Here is a 20312-nt window from a genome sequence, read left to right as displayed (position 1 = left end):
ATAGAATCATAGGTTTTAGAGCTGAATGAGAGCTAAATTCAATTTTAAAGATAAAAGAGAGGCTTGCCCAACATCAAAACGTACTAAGTAGCAGAACTGGATGCCATCTCCTCATTTCACAAATGAGGAAACTGAAGCTCACAAAGTAGCTAGCACCTGGTAGGTACTTAATAAATGCTAGTTGACCCACTTGACTCAATTTTCTTAGTTCACAAAGCAAGTTAATAGTTGCCTTTTCCCTTGTCTTCTAATTGTTATTGATTATCAAACACAACACAAAAAGTAAAGAGAGAATATTCCAGGTTATCCTTGAGATATGTGCAACTGTTCAGAGGGCAAAGTAATCACTCCACTACATACAGACACACTTGCTCACACGAGCTCCTCAAGGGGGAGGGTGGTGGCTAAGGTGCAGATAGGAATGTGTCTTCTGTATTAGCCGTTAGAAAGCCTGGGTTTCTAGCTCTCTCTCTGCTGCCTACTAGCTGTGAGCATTGGGTCATTTCTCTTCTTTAAGCCTTGGTCCTCTCATCCATAAAATGGGGGTGATAATACCTGTCCTGCCTGCCTTACAAGGTTGAGGGCCTTAAATGACATTATGGATATGAAAATACTTTATAAAGTAGTTTGGCCTGGAAGGGTCAGGATAACAGTTTTAGAGCTAGAATGGACCTTAGAAGTCATTTAATCTAATTCCTTTCTTTTTTAGATGGGGAAATTGAGGACCAGAGAGGTCCTAGAGTTTCCAAATGGCAAACATTTGCCAAACATTCACATCCCATGAATTTGGGATTCAAACTCAGGTCCTTTAACTCCAGATCCAAGCCTCATGCTGCTTCCCTACCTATCAGAGCCAGGTACAACCACCTCAGGGGAGAAAGAGAAAGCCCCATCCTTCAACTTCTTTCCCACTTCTCCCCACCCTTAATCCCAAAATTCAGAAAGAATACAGAGTCATTGGGAGAATATCAGCTTCATGTTGAGTGAAAAAAAACTGAGGCTGGTGAGTAGAGGTGGAGTATGGAAGATAAGGGGAAGGGGGTATAGTAGCAAAGAGTAATAGCATGTCCCCTCCCATTACCCCTGGCACAGGCCTTTGCTCCCTCCAACCAGGCAAAGAGTATGTTAGCCAGCTGGGAGGCTTCCTCCACCCATCCATGCTTTCCAGGCTCAGGAGTAGCTGCTGTGTCTTCGGCGGAGGAGGGAAGGAGAGGGCATTGTGGATTCCTCTTGGTCACTCTCACAGGGTCTCTGGATCAAGAGAGGCAAAGGGTGACCTGACTGTGGGGTCATGCCTAAGTTCCCTCTCACTAGTGCTCAAGACGGTTCTATCTCTGCCATGCTGGGCCATTCAGGTATGGGGTTCAACTGGGGCCAAGTCCACATGGTTTAAGTACACATAGGTGTAGATACACAGGCAGGCTCAGGGCTCACGATGCCAGACAGCTCAAAGAAAACAAGGCTAGAGGGGACTGGGAGGGAAATGTGTAGAGAGGTTGGGGGGCGGGGCAGTATCTCACCAGTTCCTCATCGTCCTTGGTTTGGTAATAGAGCATATTCATTCTGCAGAAGTGACTACAGGGGGTGATCATATGGCAGGAGAGCTAGAATGGATGAAAAGAGGGTGGTCAGGGTCTCCAGCAGCTCCATTCCACTATTCTCATGTAGTGCAGAAAAAGTGCTGAACTTTGAGCCAGGAAACCTGGGTTCAGAGCTCATATCCAACACTTAACTGTGTGGCCATTGGCAAGTCACCACCTCTCTGGGCCCCAGTTTCCTAGTCTGTAAAGTGTGCTAATACTTTTATTGACTCACAGGGTTGTTATAAAAGTGTTTTGTAAACCTTAAATTGATATATTAGCATTATTTCCATGCCCACCCCTAGGGAGGATAATTTTTGCCACCCTGGGCAAGGATGGTCAATTCCTCATCCGATACAGATTGACCTTTGAAGTCTCATTTTGGAGGTGGCTGGTTAATGGGAAAAGCACTGCATTTAGAGGTAGAGGACCTGGGCTCAAACTGGGCCTTTGTGACTTTGGGCAAGTCATTTAACTTCTCTGGTCCTCAGTTCCTCAGCTGTAAAAATGAAGGAGTTGGCCTAGATGATCTCAGGTCCTTCCAGCTCTAATTCCTATGGTCCTGTGTATGATCTTTCCAACTGTGAGGCTGAGATTTCATGAACCTGGTAGCTGAGCTGAAACCCCAAAGTACTGGGAGCTAAGCTCACAATGGGAAACAGGTACCTGTGTAGCTCACCTTCCACTTACGCAGAGAATTGAACTTGCGGAAGCTAGTTATGTTGATAAAGGAGCAGTCTCGATTCCTCTCCTGTTTGATGGTCAGAGGCTAAGAACATAATGGGTGCTGATTCATCTAGCTGTCCTAACCAGAAGGCAGCCTAACCTGACATGTGCTCACCACCTCCCTTGCCCACTGATCCAGATCTTCAGTGTTCTGGCCTGGAGACTGATGAGTCTCACCCCCCCATGCCTCTTTAGGTTGGCACTGTGTGGCCATGGGTTTTCAGGGTAAGTAATGAAACCACATTCTCAATGCAAGACCTTAATCCATGGGTGAAGGAGAGCTTGAGCTGATGTCATCCGTTCCCTGCAAAGCAGACAGATAGGGTTGGCACAGCCCTGGGTTCCTGCCTCCATCATTTCTTGGCACTCTCCACTCCCATCAAGCAAACTTGCTCCTTCCCTGTTCCCATCCTCATATTCCCCTCTGCCTATCCTCATCTCCAAGTCTATTCTCAGACAGACCAGTTACTCCTTGAAGGAATGGCCTTAATTTCTCTCCACCCAGCCTTACTCCCTCCACTCTGTGAAAGGACTACAGGATTTAGAGCAGGAACAGACCTTAGATATTATCTAATCTAATTTCCTCAATTTCCAGTTAAAGAACTAAAAGATTAAGTGACTTGGTCAAAGTCATCCAAGTGATAATTTATAACTGGTAAAGTCAGGATTTGAACCCAGATCCTGATTCCAAATCCAGTATTGTTTCCATGGTATCCTTTTGTCTATTCTAGAGACTCTCTAGATCACTCAGCCTTCGCAGATGGGGAACAGGCAAAGGAAATAAGGCAGTGGCTGAGATTAGGGCAGAAGGATTGAGACATACAGTTGGCAGAGAGAATCAAGGGGTGGAGGAGAATGTTCCAGGGTAGGTGCTCATTGGATACTTGGGGTTAATAACCAGCAGCTGGCTGATGAAATCCTTGGCTATGGCTGATGCAGAATTGAAGTATGTGTCCTCATATTCAAAAGCGCCTTTGATAATATTGATGGCAATATCATTTTGTTTCACCCTGGAAAGGGGATATGCCGCTGAGCCTGTGGGGTCCACAGAGTGGGTATTCAGAGTGGGTTCATCAGGGGAAAGAGAATGATCAAACCTTCCCCCAGGAGCCCGGAAAGCTGGGTCTAATTCATATAATCTCAGAGTTGGAAGGAGGTCAAAGGCCATCTAGTCCAATCTAGGACCCAAACCAATTCACCTCAGGCTTGTAGTACTGCCTGTGGAGATGCTAAAGACACTCCCCCACCATCTGTCCCTTTGCCCATTCCCAGCCTAATAATATATCCTCCCTCCCGTGCCATCCCAACCTCCCTCCAGGGAATCAGGGTTCCTCTTGAGCATGCTGACTGCTGAAAGGATGCCCCAGTTCCCTCAGACCCTTTACTCTCACCTCCCTGGGAGAAAGGGTTAGAGGGAAAGCAGCCCTCTGGTGTAAGGTAGGGGTGGTGTGGTGTGGAGAGGAGGTACTCACAGGATATAGGTAATGACACCCACACTCTTAAAATAAAAGGAGGGGCTGGTTCAGAGAGAGGTGACTACTTAAGACCCCATTTATTCTCCCTACCTGAAGCCACAGATCACAATTTCAAATAATGGGGAGAAAGATACAACATGGATAGGCCGGAAAGATAGAGCAAAGAAACATGAAGATAGTAGGAGATGAGGTAAAGAGGGGGGTAGAGGAAGGGAAAGGAGAGGAGAGAGAAAGGGAGAGAGGGGAGGAGAACAGGAAATGAAACTAAAGTTGGAAGAGAAAGAGGAAAACTGGGAGGAGAGAAAAAGGGGGGGAGGGAGGGAGTGATGAAGAATCAGATCTAGGAAAAGAGAGAGGGAGAGAAAAGTACTGAAGAAAAGGTTCAGAAAACCACACAGCCAGTGAGAGAGGAGCCTTCCAAGTGGAAGAGAACCCAGTGCCCTCCCTTCATCCTCCCTAGCTCCTTCCTCAACCCCTTTTCTCCTAGCCCACAGTCCTCACCACATGTCTGTGACAACAGCGAGAGGTTCCAACTTGATCACTTCCGGAGCTGAAAGGAGAAAATGTTCATCCTGAGGGAGCCCAGGGTGGTGTCCTCCATGCCTGGCCCCCATTCTGCCCTGCAGCTGGGCTCCTGAGTACCTGGGCTATGAAGCCCTGGCAGGTCCCAATCTGGAATTCCTATGCAGAGGAAGAGTTGTGGGAAAGACAAAGGAGCTGGGACTGAGGAGGGAATGGGGAAGGGGGCCATATAGGGTCAAGAGGTTGAAGATGATTCTTTAGGGAAATGGAGTAAAATATCTCATGGAGGGCAGATAGAGAAGGGCTGGAACTGCAGCATGGAGGGATGGTGGCTAGATAGCTGGGGGAGACATGAATGGTGGAATAAGAAAGCTGATAGAGGAAGAAGCCACATTGGCATTCATCTCTCAGTGGAAATGAGCTCCTAGTGAAGTAGAAGACGTAGAAGACTAAAGATTGAAGAAAGTGAACTTTTCCTAAAAAAACAAAAGCAAAAATCGTTGCAATGAAACAAGAGGCTAAGGGAGAGGACACCTTGATAAAAGGCAAGGAAATGGGTAAGATGACCTTAGGAAGGTCTAACTAGCCAAAACTTAGTAAGTTGCAGACAAATAGGCTCTGGGAATTTGAAGGTAGAGCTAAGATGGAGACTCTAAGATCCTAGAACCCAGTCTACCTACCAAAATACTCAGGAGTCCTGCACCAATTGTTGAGGCACATGTTTTTTTCAATTTTCTGGGTCATCCCGAAGCCAATTATCTTGATCTTAGGTTTAATAACATCTTTCTGCTGTAGCATGATGTTCTCAGGCTAGGGAGAGGGAAAAAGAAATTCTTGGCCAGCTCTCAGTTCCTGCATCACCAATAACCTTCCAGCATTTGTTAGCTATGTCAATCTGATGGGTGTAAAGTATACCCTCAGATTTTCTTTAATTTGTACTTCTCCAATTATTAGCAATTTAAAGCATGTTTTAATATGCCTATAAGTAGCTTGGGTTTTTTTCCTTGAGAACTGCCTGTTCCTGTCCTTTGACCATTTATCAATTGGGGAAAGACTTTAATTATTATAAATTGGAAATCAGTTCCTTATTTATCTTGGAAATGAGACTTTAAAAAATTTGCTGCAAAGATTTTTTTCCCTCCGATTACTTGTTTTCCTTCTAGTCTTAGTCTCATGTTAAGGAAAGGTCCAATTATTCTTTCAGTTTCTAGTGCTTTTTTTTTTTTTAACAGAAATGAGTGTTGTATTTTGCCCAAAAGCTTCTATTGACAATCAATTTATTTCTGTTATATTACTAATATGGTCAACTATGTTCATAATTTTCCTAATATAAAACCAACCCTGCATTCCTAGTATAAAGTCTTAGATCTGTTTATGCAAAACCTTTTTAATTTTATGTAATGAAAATTGTCCACTTTATCTTTTGTGATCCTTTTTGTCCTTTAGTCACAAACTCTTCCCCTATCCATAGATCTGAAAAATAATTTCTTCCTTGTTCCTTTGTCATTTAACCTTTTATATCTAGGTCACATGTACATTTGGAACTTATCTTGGCAAATGATGTAAGGTATGGTCTAAATAGAATTTCTGCCAAACCACTGCCCATTTTTCCTAGCAGTAGCTGTCAAATAGTGAGTCCTTACCCTTACAGGTAAGGTCTTTGAGTTTATTAAACACTAATCTTTTTTTACTGAGTGATCTATTTTTTATTTTAATCAGTACCATACTGTTTTGATTATTACTACTTTGTAGTATAATTTGAGACCTGGTGCTCCTAGGTCCCCTTCCTTCAAGCTTTTCCTCATTATTTCCTTTGAGATTCTTAACCTTTTATTCTTTCAGATTAATTTTATTATTTTTTCTAGTTCTATTAAAGTAATACAATTCCTATAAAGTAATGGTAGTTTGATTGTTATGGCACTGAATAAGTAAATTTAAGTAGTACTGTTATTTTTATAGTGGTTCAGCTTACCCCTGAACAATTAATATTTCACTAATTATTTACATCTGTATTTTTTTTTTACAAATAGTGTTTTGGGTTTTTTTGTTTGTTTTTTAGGCAATTGGGGTTAAGTGACTTGCTCAGGGTCACACAGCTAGTAAGTGTCAAGTATTTGGTCTGAGGACAGATTTGAACTCAGGTCCTCCTGACTTCAGGGCCAGTGCCCTATCCACCACACCACCTAGCTGCCCCCAAGCAAATGGTGTTTTTTAGAGTCATATAATTCCTATATGTTTCTGGTTAAACTCCCAAGTACTACGGCTGTTTTAAATGGAATTTATCTTTCTCTCTCTTCCTGCTAGGTTTTATTGTATTACACAGAAATGCTGGTGATTTGTGAAGATTTATTTTTCAACCTGGAACTCTCCTGAAATTGTTTCAATTAATTTTCAGTTGACTCTCTAGGGTTCTCTAAGTACAGTATCATATCTCCTACAAAAGCAACAATTTTTTCTTTTTGTTGCCTGTGCTTATTGCCTCAAGTTCTCATTGTCCTATTGATATAGCTAACATCTATAGCATTATGTCAAATAGAAGTGGTTGACAATGAACATCTTTCCTTCATGCTTAATCTTACAGGAAAGAACTCCAGTTCATCTTCAATGCACATAATGATATGTATAATACATACCATGTTAAGGAAAAGTCCAATTATTCTTTCAGTTTTTAGTGCTTTTTTTTTTAACAGAAAAAGTGTTGTATTTTGCCAAAAAGCTTCTATTGACAATCAAATTATTTTTATTATTAATATGGTCAATTATGTTCATAATTTTCTTAATATAAAACCAACCCTGCATTCCTAGTATAAAGCCAATCTGATCATAGTGTATCATCTTTGTGATATAACATGGTAGCCTCTTTGCTAACATTTTATTTAAAATTTTTGGTCTACAGCTGTTTTTTTTTGTTTTGGCTCCCCCAGTTTAGGTTGGGTTTTTTGTTTGGTTGGTTGGTTTTTTACTTTTGCTTTTTTGGTGAGGCAATCAGGGTTAAGTGACTTGCCCAGCTAATAAGTGTCAAGTGTCTGGATTTGAACTCAGGTCCTCCTGATTCCAAGGCCAGCGCTCTAACAACTGTGCCACCTAGCTGCCCCCAACTTCCCCAGTTTAGGAATGAACCATTCTTCAATAGCATTTGTGTCATGGAATGAATTTTATAGGATCCTTTCTTTTTCTTTTTTTTCTCTTTTTTTCCCCAAACAGTTTGTATGGTACCATAATTGTTCTTTTTTGAATATTTGCTAGAATAAATCCGTCTGGTCCTAGGGTAGTTTTTCTACTTTTTGGAAGTTCATTTATAGCTTCCTCAATTTCCTTTTCTAAGATTCAATTATTTATGCCCTCTATTTCCTGTTCTGTTAATCTGGGTATTTTATATTTTCGTAAATACTGAATTCACCCATTTTATTTAGATTGTCAGTTTTGTTGGCATATAATTGAGTGAAAATTTCTAACAATTTTTTTCACTTCTTCATTGGTTGGGAATCCATCTTTTTCATTTTTGATGCTGATTAATCTGGCTTTCTTTAAGTCAAATTAGCTAATGGCTCATCTATTTGCCTTTTTAAAAAAAAAACTGCAGGGGCAGCTAAGTGGCACAGTGGATAGAGTACTAGCTTTGGAATCAGGAGGACCTGAGTTCAAATCCGGCTTCAGACACATAATATTTCCTAGCTAGGCAAGTCACTTAACTCCAACTGCCTCACCAAAAAAAAGCTACTAGTTTTATTAATGTAATTTTTTTCTTTCAATTTTGTTAATCTTTTTTTTCTATTTCTATTTTGGTATTTAATCAGGTAGAGTTAATTTATCAGTTTGCTAGATTTTTTTTTTGCATGCTCAATTCATTGATTTACTCTTTCTTTTATCAGTAAAAATGTTTAGAATTGTAAAATTTCCCCTAACAACTGCTTTGGCTATATCTCAAAAATGTTGGTTATATTGTCATTATCTTTAATGAAATTATCATTTCTATAATTTGTTCTTTAGCCCACCAATTCTTTAAGATGGTTATTTAGTCTCCCATTGACATTTAATTTTCTTCAATGGTTCTTTACCTAACATGATTTTTATTATGTTGTAGTTATTAAAAGATGCGTTTGATATTGTTTTTCTGCATTTGTGATATTTTTATGCCCTAACGGCTATTTTTTTGTAGAAGTGTTATTAAGAGCTGAGAAATATGTATATTCCTTTCTATTCCCATTCAGTAATAACCACACATCTATTACATCCAACTTTTCTAAAATTCTATTCAAGTTCTTAACTTCTTTGTCGTTTATTTTTTGTTAGAATTGTCTAACTCCATGACAGGCATACCAGGGTTCACCATTATATAGTTTCACTACCTATTTCTTCCTTTAATTCATTTAGCTTTTCCTTTAATGGTATATCATTGGGTGTACATATGTTACACATGAATTTTTTTTTGGTACCTTTAAGCAAAAGTAGTTTCCATGTTTGTCTATTTTATCTATTTTTTGTGCATTAACTGAAATCAGGACTGCTCTCCTTGCTTTTTATTGTTCAGCTGAGGCATAATATATTTTTGTCCTAACTACTTTTTCACTCTCTATGTTTCAAGTGTATATCTTGTAAACATCATGTTGGATTCTACTTTCTAATCCTTTTCCATTTTATGAATGAGCTCATCCCATTCACATTCACAGTTATGACTGCTAATTGCTTATTTTCCTCCATGCTATTCTCTTATATTTTTTCCTCTTGTTGCTCTCTACTCCTTTCTTTATTTTACATCTTCTTTATTTTTTTCTAACTGCTCTTCATGATTTCTCATCCCCCTTTCAAGTTTAGGGTTTGTTTTGCTTATGACTAACCCCTCTATGCATCTACCATCCTTCTTATATTCCCCTTTCTCCTCTTCCTCTACCCTCCTGTTTCCTGTTGAGTTGAATGCATTTCTACAGCAAACTCTATGTATATTCTACTCTTTTGACTAGTTCAAATGAAAATGAGATTCAGCATCACCCACTCTCAGCTTCATTCTTCTATTTTTGTATAGACTTCTACTTGCACACCCTGATTAGGTGAAATAAGTTCACCTTTCTTCCCCCTTTTCCCCTCCCCTCTTTCTTCTTCCAAATCATCAAGACATGATAAAACCAGTCCCTCTATCTCATTTGACTCCTCCTATGAACCTGATGACATTAGGATCCTGAAAGAGTTCTCCTATCATTCCTTGCCCCCATTAGAATACAAACAGTTTGCCTTTATAAAGTCCTTTCTGATCACTTTATTTGCCTTCTTAAGATTTCTCAACTCTCATGTTCTTATTTCAAAATTTCTATTACACCCTGGTCTTCAGGATTTCTTAGAATTCCTATATTTCATTGAAGGTATTTTTTTTCCTTTGTAGAATTATGTTGTTTTGCTGAATATGTTATTCTTGGTTGTAGTTCATTGTCTTTTGCCTTTTGGAGTATCACACTTCCCACTCCTTTATAGTGGTAGCTGCCAAATCTTGTGTGATACTAACTGTAGTTCCTTGGTAATTTAATTCTTTCTTTCTGGTTGCTTCCAGTATTTTTTTTTTATTTGGATGCTTAACATTTTGGCAATGATATTCCTGGAATTTTTCATTTTGAGAGTTCTTAAATGATTTATGGATTCTTTCTGTCTTCACCTTCTCTTCTTGTCTGAATATCTCTAGGCAATTTTATTCTATGATTTTTTTTGTGGGGGGGATTTTTGGTGAGGCAATTGGGGTTAAGTGACTTGCTCAAGGTCACACAGCTGATAAGTGTCAAGTATCTGAGGCCAGATTTGAAATCAGGTCCTCCTGACTCCAAGGTCAGAGCTCTATCCACTCTATCCAATATGACATCCAGGCTCTTTTTTTGGTGATGGCCTTCAAGTAGTCCAGTGATTCTTTTTTTTTAAAGAGGAGAGGAGTGAATCGGGGTTAAGTGTCTTGCCCAGGGTCACACAGCTAGTATCTGAGGTCAGATTTAAACTCAGGTCCTCCTGACTCCAAGGCCAGTGCTCTATCCACTGCACTACTTAGCTGCCCCCATAGTCCAGTGATTCTTACATTATCTCTCTTGATCTGTTTCCCAGGTCAGCTGTTTTTTCAGGGAGATACCTCTTCATTTTAAAACTCTTTTCACTTTAATATTTCTTGTCATATCCTAGAGTCATTAACTTCTATTTGGTCTGTTCTTTTAGGGAATCTGTTATCTGAGTAAAGTTTGCACCTCTTGTATTAAGCTATTACTTCTCTTTACACTCTTTTCTCTAGTTATAATTTCTTTTCTAATTCTTTTCTCTATCACTTTCATTTTATTTCTAAACAATCTTGTGGGCAAACTGTTTCCCTTTGAGGTTTGCTTGTAGGTATTTTGAAGTTATTTTCTTCTGGATTTGTGTGCTGGGCATTTCCGGCATCATAATAGCTCTTTCCCTCTCTTTTTTTTTTTTTTGGTTACTCATTTTTGGCTTTGAGGTCTCCCCTCCTCTGGAGATAAAACTGAGTTGAAGCCTTTTCCTTCATTCCAGAGTCCAAGGGGAACCCTCATCCAATACTGAGCCCCTTTTCTTCCTAGCAACCCATACTAAGGCCTTTTTCTTTGGAGCTGTGCTAAAGCTCCTCTTTAGCCTAGTGGCTAAGTCCAATGTCTCTCCTTCTCTGGTGATCCAGCTCTGAGCAATGGCACCAAGGGGACTAAATCATATGGTGGTCAGGATTGGGGCAGGCAGTGGGGAGGAGAGCTGAGCTGCGTTGCTTCCTTCTACTCTGTCATCTATATATTTCTTTTTAAAATCTAAGTTGGTTTATGAGTTCTGCCTATAACCAAATTGGTCTCTTTAGGCAGTTCCCCTTTTCTTCCTTATCAGAATAGTTTCTGTCTTAAGAATTTCATTCTTGAAAGCATCCTATCCTTTTTGGGCTTACTTCTCCAGTAGAATTTTAAGTTATAATTCCTACCAATCCTTTCTCTGAATCTTTGAAATGTTAGCACCAAATCTAGGGTACGCAGCTGTACCCAGCTTTAGAATGTACCCAGCTTTCCTCTCCTTCCCTATCACGAAGTCTAAGATACAGTGATCATACATCCTCAAGGATCTTGTAATTTTTATTTCAGCAACCAATTCTTCCTTGTTGGTCAGAATCAGGCAGCAAATATGAGCTCCCTGTATTGCTTTCTCTACCTTTTGTAGATTGAAATTATCATTAAGACAATCCAAAACTTTATCAGCTGCTCTATTTCTGGAACATATATGGATAGATGGAGTCTATTATCAGTACTGTGTCATGCCTCCAGAGTAGGTTTGTGATTGGTCCTTAAATTCTTCTTCTATTTCCTCCTATATTTTTGATCTATGGGGTACCAGCAAGACATCATCACTTCTGTTTCTCCCTCTGTTTATCTTTACCCAGATACTCTCCAACATGTGTGCCCATACTTTTCTATGATTTCATCACATAAGTATACCTTCTTATTATATAATGCCACTCTTTCATTTACATACTTTTGTCCAGAACTTGGCACAATGTCTGGTTCATAGTAGGCACTTTTAATGTTTACTGAAAGAACAAATGAATATGGTATACTTTTCCACTGCAGAAAGCTTGATGTGAGACCCAATTAAGCAAGACTATACTAGATCAAATATGTTTTCAAAGATGAAAATGGAAGGATAACAGATGAAAAATAGATCAAATCTGTCAGCATTTCTTTAACTAACAATTTTCTTCATCCATGACAGTGACATCATAGGTATAAAGCTAGAAGAGACTTCAATGGCATCTAGTTCAACCCTCTCATTTTACAGATTAGGAAACTGAGACACAGGGAGGTTAACTACCTTACAATCAGGGTCAGGATTTGAACCCAGGCCACATGCCTCAAGAGTCAGTGTTCATTCCACTGCACCATGCTGCTTCCTTAAAACAAACACCTTAAGAGAGTTGAAGCTCTAAGAAGTTAAATGGACATGTCCAGGGTTACACAATCATTATATGTAAGAAGTAAGACTTGAAGGCAAGTCTTTCTCTCTATGCACTATACCACGATCACCTAAATCTTTAGACTCTAACATTTCAGTCTCTGGTGTACTTAAAAAAAAAAAGGAAATGGGAATGACACTAAACTAGGACAAAGACAGGAAAGAATAGTGTGGACTAGACCAAGTATAGATACAGGAAATTTGTACTGGAGGAGACACAGTATTGAGGGCATTGAGGTATCAATTCTCAAGTTATCTGAAGATACTGTCAAGAAGGAAAGATAGCAAACAATAGGGGGAAAAGTCACAGACATTATTACTACCCCAAAATGGTGACTGAGAGGACAGCAATGACTATTAAACCCAAATACCTAGTTTCTCATCTCTATAAAATTTTAGAAGAATGATCTACATATGTATCAAAGGTTTCCTTGATGAAAATATGAGGAAGAGAACAGATAGATTATTGCAAACAACACTTTACCACAAGGCATATCTTCAAAGTAATGCAATTGACTAAAAAGTGTGTAAAAAACAAGATCCCACTGTGCTTATTGTGTGTTGACTATTTTAAACAAAAGCAACTGGCTTAGTAGATCAAAATGCAGCCTTAAAGGCTCTGTTCCAACAACACATTGATTCCTTGATAGATGCAACAATAGAGAATCTTGTTTGATGATGCTGATTATCAATATCAAGTGAGATATAAAAAAGGGAGACATATGCTCACCAAAGGTGTTTGTGACTGTCATGGAAGATGTCTAGTGCAGAATCCAAATGGAAAAGTATTCCCTATAGATTGTTAGGTCCTCCAGATGCTCCTGTTGGTGGATTACAGGATCATAGATTTAGAACTGAAAGGGACATGAGAGGTCATCTAGCTCAACCTACTCATGCTATTGTGTTGATTTTATCCAGCCTTGGAATACCACAGAGCCTCCTAAATGAGATCTACAACCACTCAAAAGTTTAGACTAACAATCCACATAGGAAAAGCCAAGTGGATAAAAATTGTGAGTTGAACAGAGCTTATTGATTTGATTCATCAGTACATGTATCTTGGACAAACACTGCAAACAAACCATGAGCTGAGCCCAAAATTGAACTGGAGAAAGACTATGAGCTAGAAATGTGCATTTCTATGATCCCAAGTTGCTCCCTGAAATAAAAATCCACTTTTAAACACCAATATTCTTTCAATGTATGATTGAGAAACACGGACCACCAGATTGCAGCATATTACCAATGATTACTTTAATGAAAAAAGTAGCATAAAATATATCATTTAGGAGATATATGCTCAGAAACAGGTGAGCTAGTCATACATCAGAAGCAAAAAGTAAAAGATGAACAGTTTGAAGCTGAACTCTTTTCAACTATAATTAATCTTGGCCCTAGAAAACAGATGAAGATATATCCCTCGCCCATTTTTTTATATAGTTCAGAGGACTATGGGTGCAGAATGCTGCCTACACTGTCAGACACAGCCACTATATCCTTCATTTTGTTCAGTTCCTTTTCTGTTACAAGGATAGGTTCACTGGATATTCAGGGGTACATACGTCTGAAAATGACATTGATTTTAAAAACCAAAAGCACTGATAAAACTTTTTTTAAAAATTGGATATCTTGAGTGTCACATTGGTACTCTTGCAATGTTAAAAGAGCTAGAAGACCTCTAACATTTAGAGCAGACCTCCCATGAAGGATTTATGGAACAAAATGGACAAGAGTCACATAAGGATAAGAAGGTATGGATGCTGTACAATCTGCACACTAGAGGAGGTACCATATTAATGAATTCATAGATTGACTGAAGTATTAGAGAAATATAAATATATTCCCTTCCATAGCCCCACATTACAGCCACAAGTCCTATTCCAACAAGTCTTGGTGACATTTCTTATGAGATCAAATAGGCTTCCTCACATTAGTATTTCTAGCTTCCCTTCTTTTTACCCATACTTTATATATGTGTGTTCATATTTCTGATGCTATGGATTTTATGCTGGAACCTTTCTTAGATTTTCTCTCCTTTGAATTACTGGAAATCTGTACTAAAATGTAGACGCAATAATGTTGCAGCTGCTATTTATTCTCTGTCATAATTGATTTATACAGTAGGCAGTTTTTTCTCACCCTTTTCAGTTTAAAAGCATTCCCGATCAGATCTGAAATCTAGGCAATATATATTTTACCAGCACTCATTAAGTATACAACGTCCCATACTAAGAGTATATTATTCCTTTATTTTAAAGCATAGTCCAGAAATCACATTTTAGATATCATCTCATGTAGTATCTTAGATATCATAGGTTAATCTCCTTCATCTTCTAAAGTCCCTAGATTTCCCATTCCTACATTTTTGCTCATGTTGCTTCCTCTGCCTGGAGTGCTCTTCTCTGTGATCTTTACCAAATTCCTAACTATCTGTCAAGACTCAGAATAACATAACCTCAGAGTAGAAAAGAACCACAGAGGACAGGTAGTCCAATCCACACCTGACCAGGAATCACTTCTACAACATTCCCAATATGTGATCATCCAGTTTTTAAAGAGAAGAAAACTATTACCTCACAAGTTAGCCCATTTCACATTCGGAGAGCTTTAGTTCTTAGGAAGTTTCTCCTTTTATTAAGCCTAAATCTGTCTCTTAGCAACTTATATCGAGTTCAAATGCTCTTCCAGGAAGCCTTCCTTAATAATCTTCAGCAAAATAAGGTTTCCCTCCTTTGTATTTCAATAGCACTCAACTTGTCATTTATATTATACTTAACACACATAGTCTAGTAATGTAGATATGTCTGCATTGCCTAGATCACAAACCTTAACTCATGTTAACAATTATTAAACACCTAATATGTGCAAGGCAATGTGATAGAAGGTTAAGTTGTCAAGAATCTTAGAGATTCTTTAGTCCGGAAGTTCTTAATCTGGGGTCTATGGACAGACTTCAAGGATTCCATGAATTTGGATGGGGAAAGAAATTATATCTCTATTTCTACTAGTCTCCAAGTTGAAATTTAGCATTTCCTTTAAATATTTAAAAACATTATTTTGGGAAAGGCTCCATAGGTTTAACTAAATTGCAATAAGGACTCTGACATAAAAAAGGTTAAGAATTCCTGCTCTAATCCAGCCAAATTATAAAACAATTCAAGATAAGGATTATATCTTGAACAGTATGGCACCTATCATTTTCCCTTGAATATAGTAGCTGTTCAAAAACTTTGTTGAATCCAATTCAAATGGACACCATTTCTTAAGCAGCTCCTACTATGTGCAAAGTATTATATTAAGGGAGAGATATAAAGATGAAAAATAACAGTTCTTTCCCTCAAAGAATTCATGATCCATTGGGGAGGGAGGATCACGTACACCAATATGTACACCAATAAGTATAATACGAGACAAAGTATTACAAGGCGAAGGAGAAATCTGGACAAAGTGACCTAAGAAAAATCGGGAAAAAGACACTACTTTTCACTGGAAATATAGGGGAAGGTATCACAGAAGAGGTGGCACAAAAACTGTGACAGGAAGAGATGAGAAGAGAGTTTCTTTCAGTTGTAGTATGATCTGTACTAATGAACAATGAAGGCAGGAGATGGAAGAACAAGATCAAGGAACTGATAAAGGAATCAACAGTAGATAAATTTGACCAGAAATAAAGAGTATGTGAAGGAGAATATGTAAAATAGTACTTGAAAAAGTGATTAGATGTAGATTGTGGAGAATCTTCAATGTTAGTATGAAGAATTTGTATCTAATCCTAAATAATACATAGATAACCTCTAAGGTCCCTCCCAACTCTAACTATATGATCCTATGAGCCCAATAGAAAGTCACTGAAAGTTTCTGAATAGGGAAGTGACATAAATGAATGTTGAATGAACTTTTTAACTTGGAGAAAAGGGTCCCTAATCCAAGACACCTGTAGTACTACATGTGGCCACCAGGGGTCACTACCTTGAGGTCAAAGTGAGCCATGTTGAAGGAATGCATATAAACCAATCCATCTAGGAGTTGTAACAGGAAGTCTGAGGCTTGAGGCTCTGACAATGACTCCTTCTCAGCCACAAAGTCAAAAAACTCCCCTCCCTGGATCCTGCAGGAAGAAAGAATATAGGTAGGGATCACATTAGACTTCACAAGGCCTCCTCATGCCCCCAGTATTCTATAAATTTCCTTTGAAAACCAGGATTCCAAATTCCTTTTAAGACCTAGCCATCTCTAATTTTTCTTTAAGATCCCCTCGGTTCCGTCAATACTCTTGACTTCAAGGATCTATTCCTAGATCCAGATCCCTCACCTCCCCTCTTCAAACTACTAGAACCTCTCTCTAAGATCTCTCTTTACTCTCCCTTCCTCTCTTCTCCCCTTATTCTCTCCTTATCCAGAGATTCCCAAAGTGGCTGATACACCCCCAGGGGGGCACTGGAATGGATAGGGGGAGGTAGTAGCTTGGGGTGCAATTGGGGAGCCCTGAACAAAAATAAGGGGCTGGTGGAAGCATAAGGAAAAAAGAGAAGATAAGAACATTTTGCAAAACTGTACATACACGTATCATCTGTTGTGAGACAGAGTTAAAGTCATAGTGATTACATTATTTTCCAGATAAACACACAAAATGCAAGTTATATGCTATCAGTGGTCAAGTTCACTGACAGGTCTTAACAAGCAAGTACTGGCAGGCAAGCATGTCAAGCATTGCTGGGAATTCCAGCATGCATCAGCAGGAATATGTGCCTGTAATTATGTGTTTACCATATGATACTATACGGTTACATGACACAATACTATATCATCAAAATTTCAATGCAGGAAAAAAACACAAATTTACAATAAATTATTAAATTTAAGAAGCATTATTTTTTTTTCTTTTTAGGCAATTGGGGTTAAGCGACTTGCCCAGGGTCACACAGCTAGTAAGTGTCAAGTGTTTGGTCTGAGGCCAGATTTGAACTCCGGTCCTCCTGACTTCAGGGCCAGTGCTCTATCTACTGTGCCACCTAGTTGCTCCAAGATTCATTATATTTTTAAATGATGCAAATTTTTAAAAAACAGTAAAAGGTTAAAGAAAGTAGATTTCCACGGGGGCACTGAGTAATTTTTTTTTAAAGAGGGCAGTAGGCCAAATAAGTTTGGGAATCTCTGATACCTACAAAACCTGGTTCTTCTTCAAAATATACCAGGATTCCAATTCCTTCTTTGATCTACAACAGCCTCTTTATAGACTTCTCAAGGATCCTATATCTCCTCAGGCCCTTAAGATCCCTGAGTCCTCTTTGAGATCCCTCAGCCTTCCTTCCCCATTTGGAGAACCATGCCTCCCACCCCTAGGACACTCACAGCTCCAACACCAGCACCATCTGGACCTGGCAGATGAAGATGTCATGCAAGTGCATGATGTGAGAGTGTTGCAGCTGCTGCAGGATTTCCACCTCGCGATTTACCACCTTACTTTCTATCCCCAGTCGGCTCCCTTTCCTCCTATGAATCTTGATGAATTTGACCGCATAAGACATCCCTGAAGAATGTTCCCGGCATCACCAAATTGTCGAAAAGTGCCCACTGAAGGGGTAAGAGGGGGTGGGGCAAGAGGCACCAAAGTGGTCTAATCAATGTTCCTCAAATATACCCTTGGGTTTTCTTGCCTTTGTTAGTGCAGTTCCACCTACCTGTGATGCCCTTCCTTCCCCTTTATAATTATCAAAAAATATTCTAGCCATCCTTCAAGGCCCAACTTTGATGTCACCTCCTTCATTCAGACTTCCCTGCTTTTCCTAGCAAGAAATTTGCCCTCCTTCCACTTGATTCCTTTAGAACTTTTGTTGTAACACTCACAAAGCACTTGTCTACTGCTTTGTTCTATAGTTAATTTGTGAACATCTTATCGCACCTACAAGTTTGTTAGTTCCTTGAGGGCAGGGATCATGTTTTATGCATCTGACAGTGAACAAGAAGTCAGATTTCTATAGCTTGTTTTGCCACTAACTAGTTGTGTGACCTTCTGGCAGTCACTTAAATCCTTTGGGTCTCTCAGTTTCTGTTTCGATGTGCTATAATTCTATAAACTTTTTCTCCATAGAGTATAGTGCACTCAGTAATCAATTCAACAAACTTTAAGCACCTACTATATTCAAAGTTCTAGGCCTAGACATTGGTTTACTTATTGAATAAATATATGCAAGGTCCAAAAGGCAAACGTGGCACCACACGACTTCCTAAAGGTCACCACAAGATGCAGCTAAGCAAGTTAAAGAGAGCAATCCGATGTCTAGGCACTTAATCACTCCAAAGCATCTATTTTTGGGGGGAAAAAAAGATTTAAATATCTGAGTATCCATTGGGGGCTGGGGAAGAGGAAGAGGTCAGAGATCTGGCCACAATATAGCCAGACCAATCAACCAACAAGTATTTATTTCATGTCTACTGATTACCCTGTGCAGAGGACCTGCTGTAGATCAGAAGTTGGGGTCAAGCAGAAGACCTGAAAGACCAGGAGTCTCAATCACAGGAGAAATTCTGAGGTCTAATCCTTCATCCTCCAACAATCACTCATAATTCAATCAAATAGTACATAGTCCTATGCTAGGCTTGAGTCTATGAGGGATATAAAGACATATAAGACATTACCCTGTCCTCAAGATACTTCCAGTCTGTTGGGGAACTATCATACTATATTATAAGTGGTCTGAATCTATAAGATTATATAGAAAAATAACTATTTGTTGAAATATTTTTAACAATTACTTGACTTCTTATAAAGTTCATTTCTTGAAAATACCTTGGTAAACTTTTTGAATAACCTTTTTACACATAACAATATAACTAATATAAGGCAGTAAATGTAGTAAGTACCAAATGATCATCGTGGAAGATAAGTTTTCTAGGAAAGCAAAGAAGTGAAAAGTTAACTTCGAGATGAGTTGGTAAAGAAATAGAAGTTGGAGCCTGAACTGGTTCAAATTAATGTCTTAGATAAGTAGAGGGGGTTAGGGATAAGGGAGGACATTCATTCATTCATCCACTGCAGATGTGGTAGACAACATAAGTAAAAACGCAAGTGAGCATGGCATATTTGCAGGGTACAGTGAGTAGCTCGTTGAATGGTGTGGAAGGTAGGGGAGTGAGGTGTGATAAGGCTGGAAGAATAGGGAGATAACAGCAAGACAAGGGTCATCTATGATAGAACCCAAGAAGCCGGCTTCCAGACATCCTCTTTCCCAGCTTGGCCCAGGGACAGGGCACCAGCCTCAAAGCCTATTTCACCTGCCCAGCTTATCCTGCAGCTCATACAGCTCCTCCACATTGCCTGGACGGGTGAGGGCCATGGTATTGGGGGTCCAGTCCACATGCACACTGTCTGCTTCTGTCATGGATACTCCAGCATCCTTGGACTACCCAGCTCAACCTGGGGAGAAAGGGCACAGCTTGCCCACAGTCCCAAACATCTCCCAAACACTAATGGGCAAGTGGAGACAAACACAAGAAACAAATAAAGGGAAATAATAGAGACACACTGACAGGCTTTCAACACTAACTCATTTGGGATGGTGGGGACGGCACAAGCACCACCAGAAGGCATTGGGACCGTGATGGCTGACCTCCAGAGGAAAGATCCTCCAGTGAGCAGAGGACTCAGAGCCAGGCACCAGACTGGCCGGCACTGCCCACACCAGCGGGCAAAGGCTCTGGTCATTCTCGTGGTCCCGCTCTCCAAACTGCCCTGTCCCCACCACATCTGTGCTAAATCTGTGATGCTAGGATGTCCTCCTCACAGCACTCCCCCAACACACACACACACACACACACACACACACACAGACGCACAGACGCACACGGCACCCCCAGCTGCACCTTCCCCATCTCTCCATCAGCGCCCCCCCAACCCCATTCCTTACTGCGCTTCGATGACTCCCCCAGAAGCTCCCTCTTCTCCCCTCAGACCTTCAGCCCTTCCCAGCTCCTCTCTCTCTCAACCCCTCCCCCCCAATAATTGTGTCCCTCCCCCAGAGCCCCTCCTTCCATAGCGACC

General features: G+C 39.8%; 1 pseudogene across 1 annotated transcript; it reads right to left on the bottom strand.

Moving 5' to 3' along the window:
* Positions 1-957: 957 nt before the first annotated feature.
* LOC110211902 (death-associated protein kinase 2-like) lies at positions 958-20168 on the bottom strand (annotated as a pseudogene). The gene is made up of 10 exons (XR_013487271.1): positions 19547-20168; positions 17624-17845; positions 16241-16379; positions 4984-5113; positions 4283-4331; positions 3191-3341; positions 2565-2610; positions 2260-2349; positions 1521-1604; positions 958-1251 (listed from the first exon to the last, which is right to left on the bottom strand). The product of XR_013487271.1 is annotated as a death-associated protein kinase 2-like (transcript).
* Positions 20169-20312: the final 144 nt, after the last annotated feature.

This window comes from Phascolarctos cinereus, unplaced genomic scaffold (genome assembly GCF_003287225.1).
Source record: "Phascolarctos cinereus isolate Bilbo 61053 unplaced genomic scaffold, phaCin_HiC Scaffold_5;HRSCAF=322, whole genome shotgun sequence".
Lineage (NCBI taxonomy): Eukaryota > Metazoa > Chordata > Mammalia > Diprotodontia > Phascolarctidae > Phascolarctos > Phascolarctos cinereus.
This window is presented reverse-complemented; position numbering and strand designations above follow the sequence as displayed.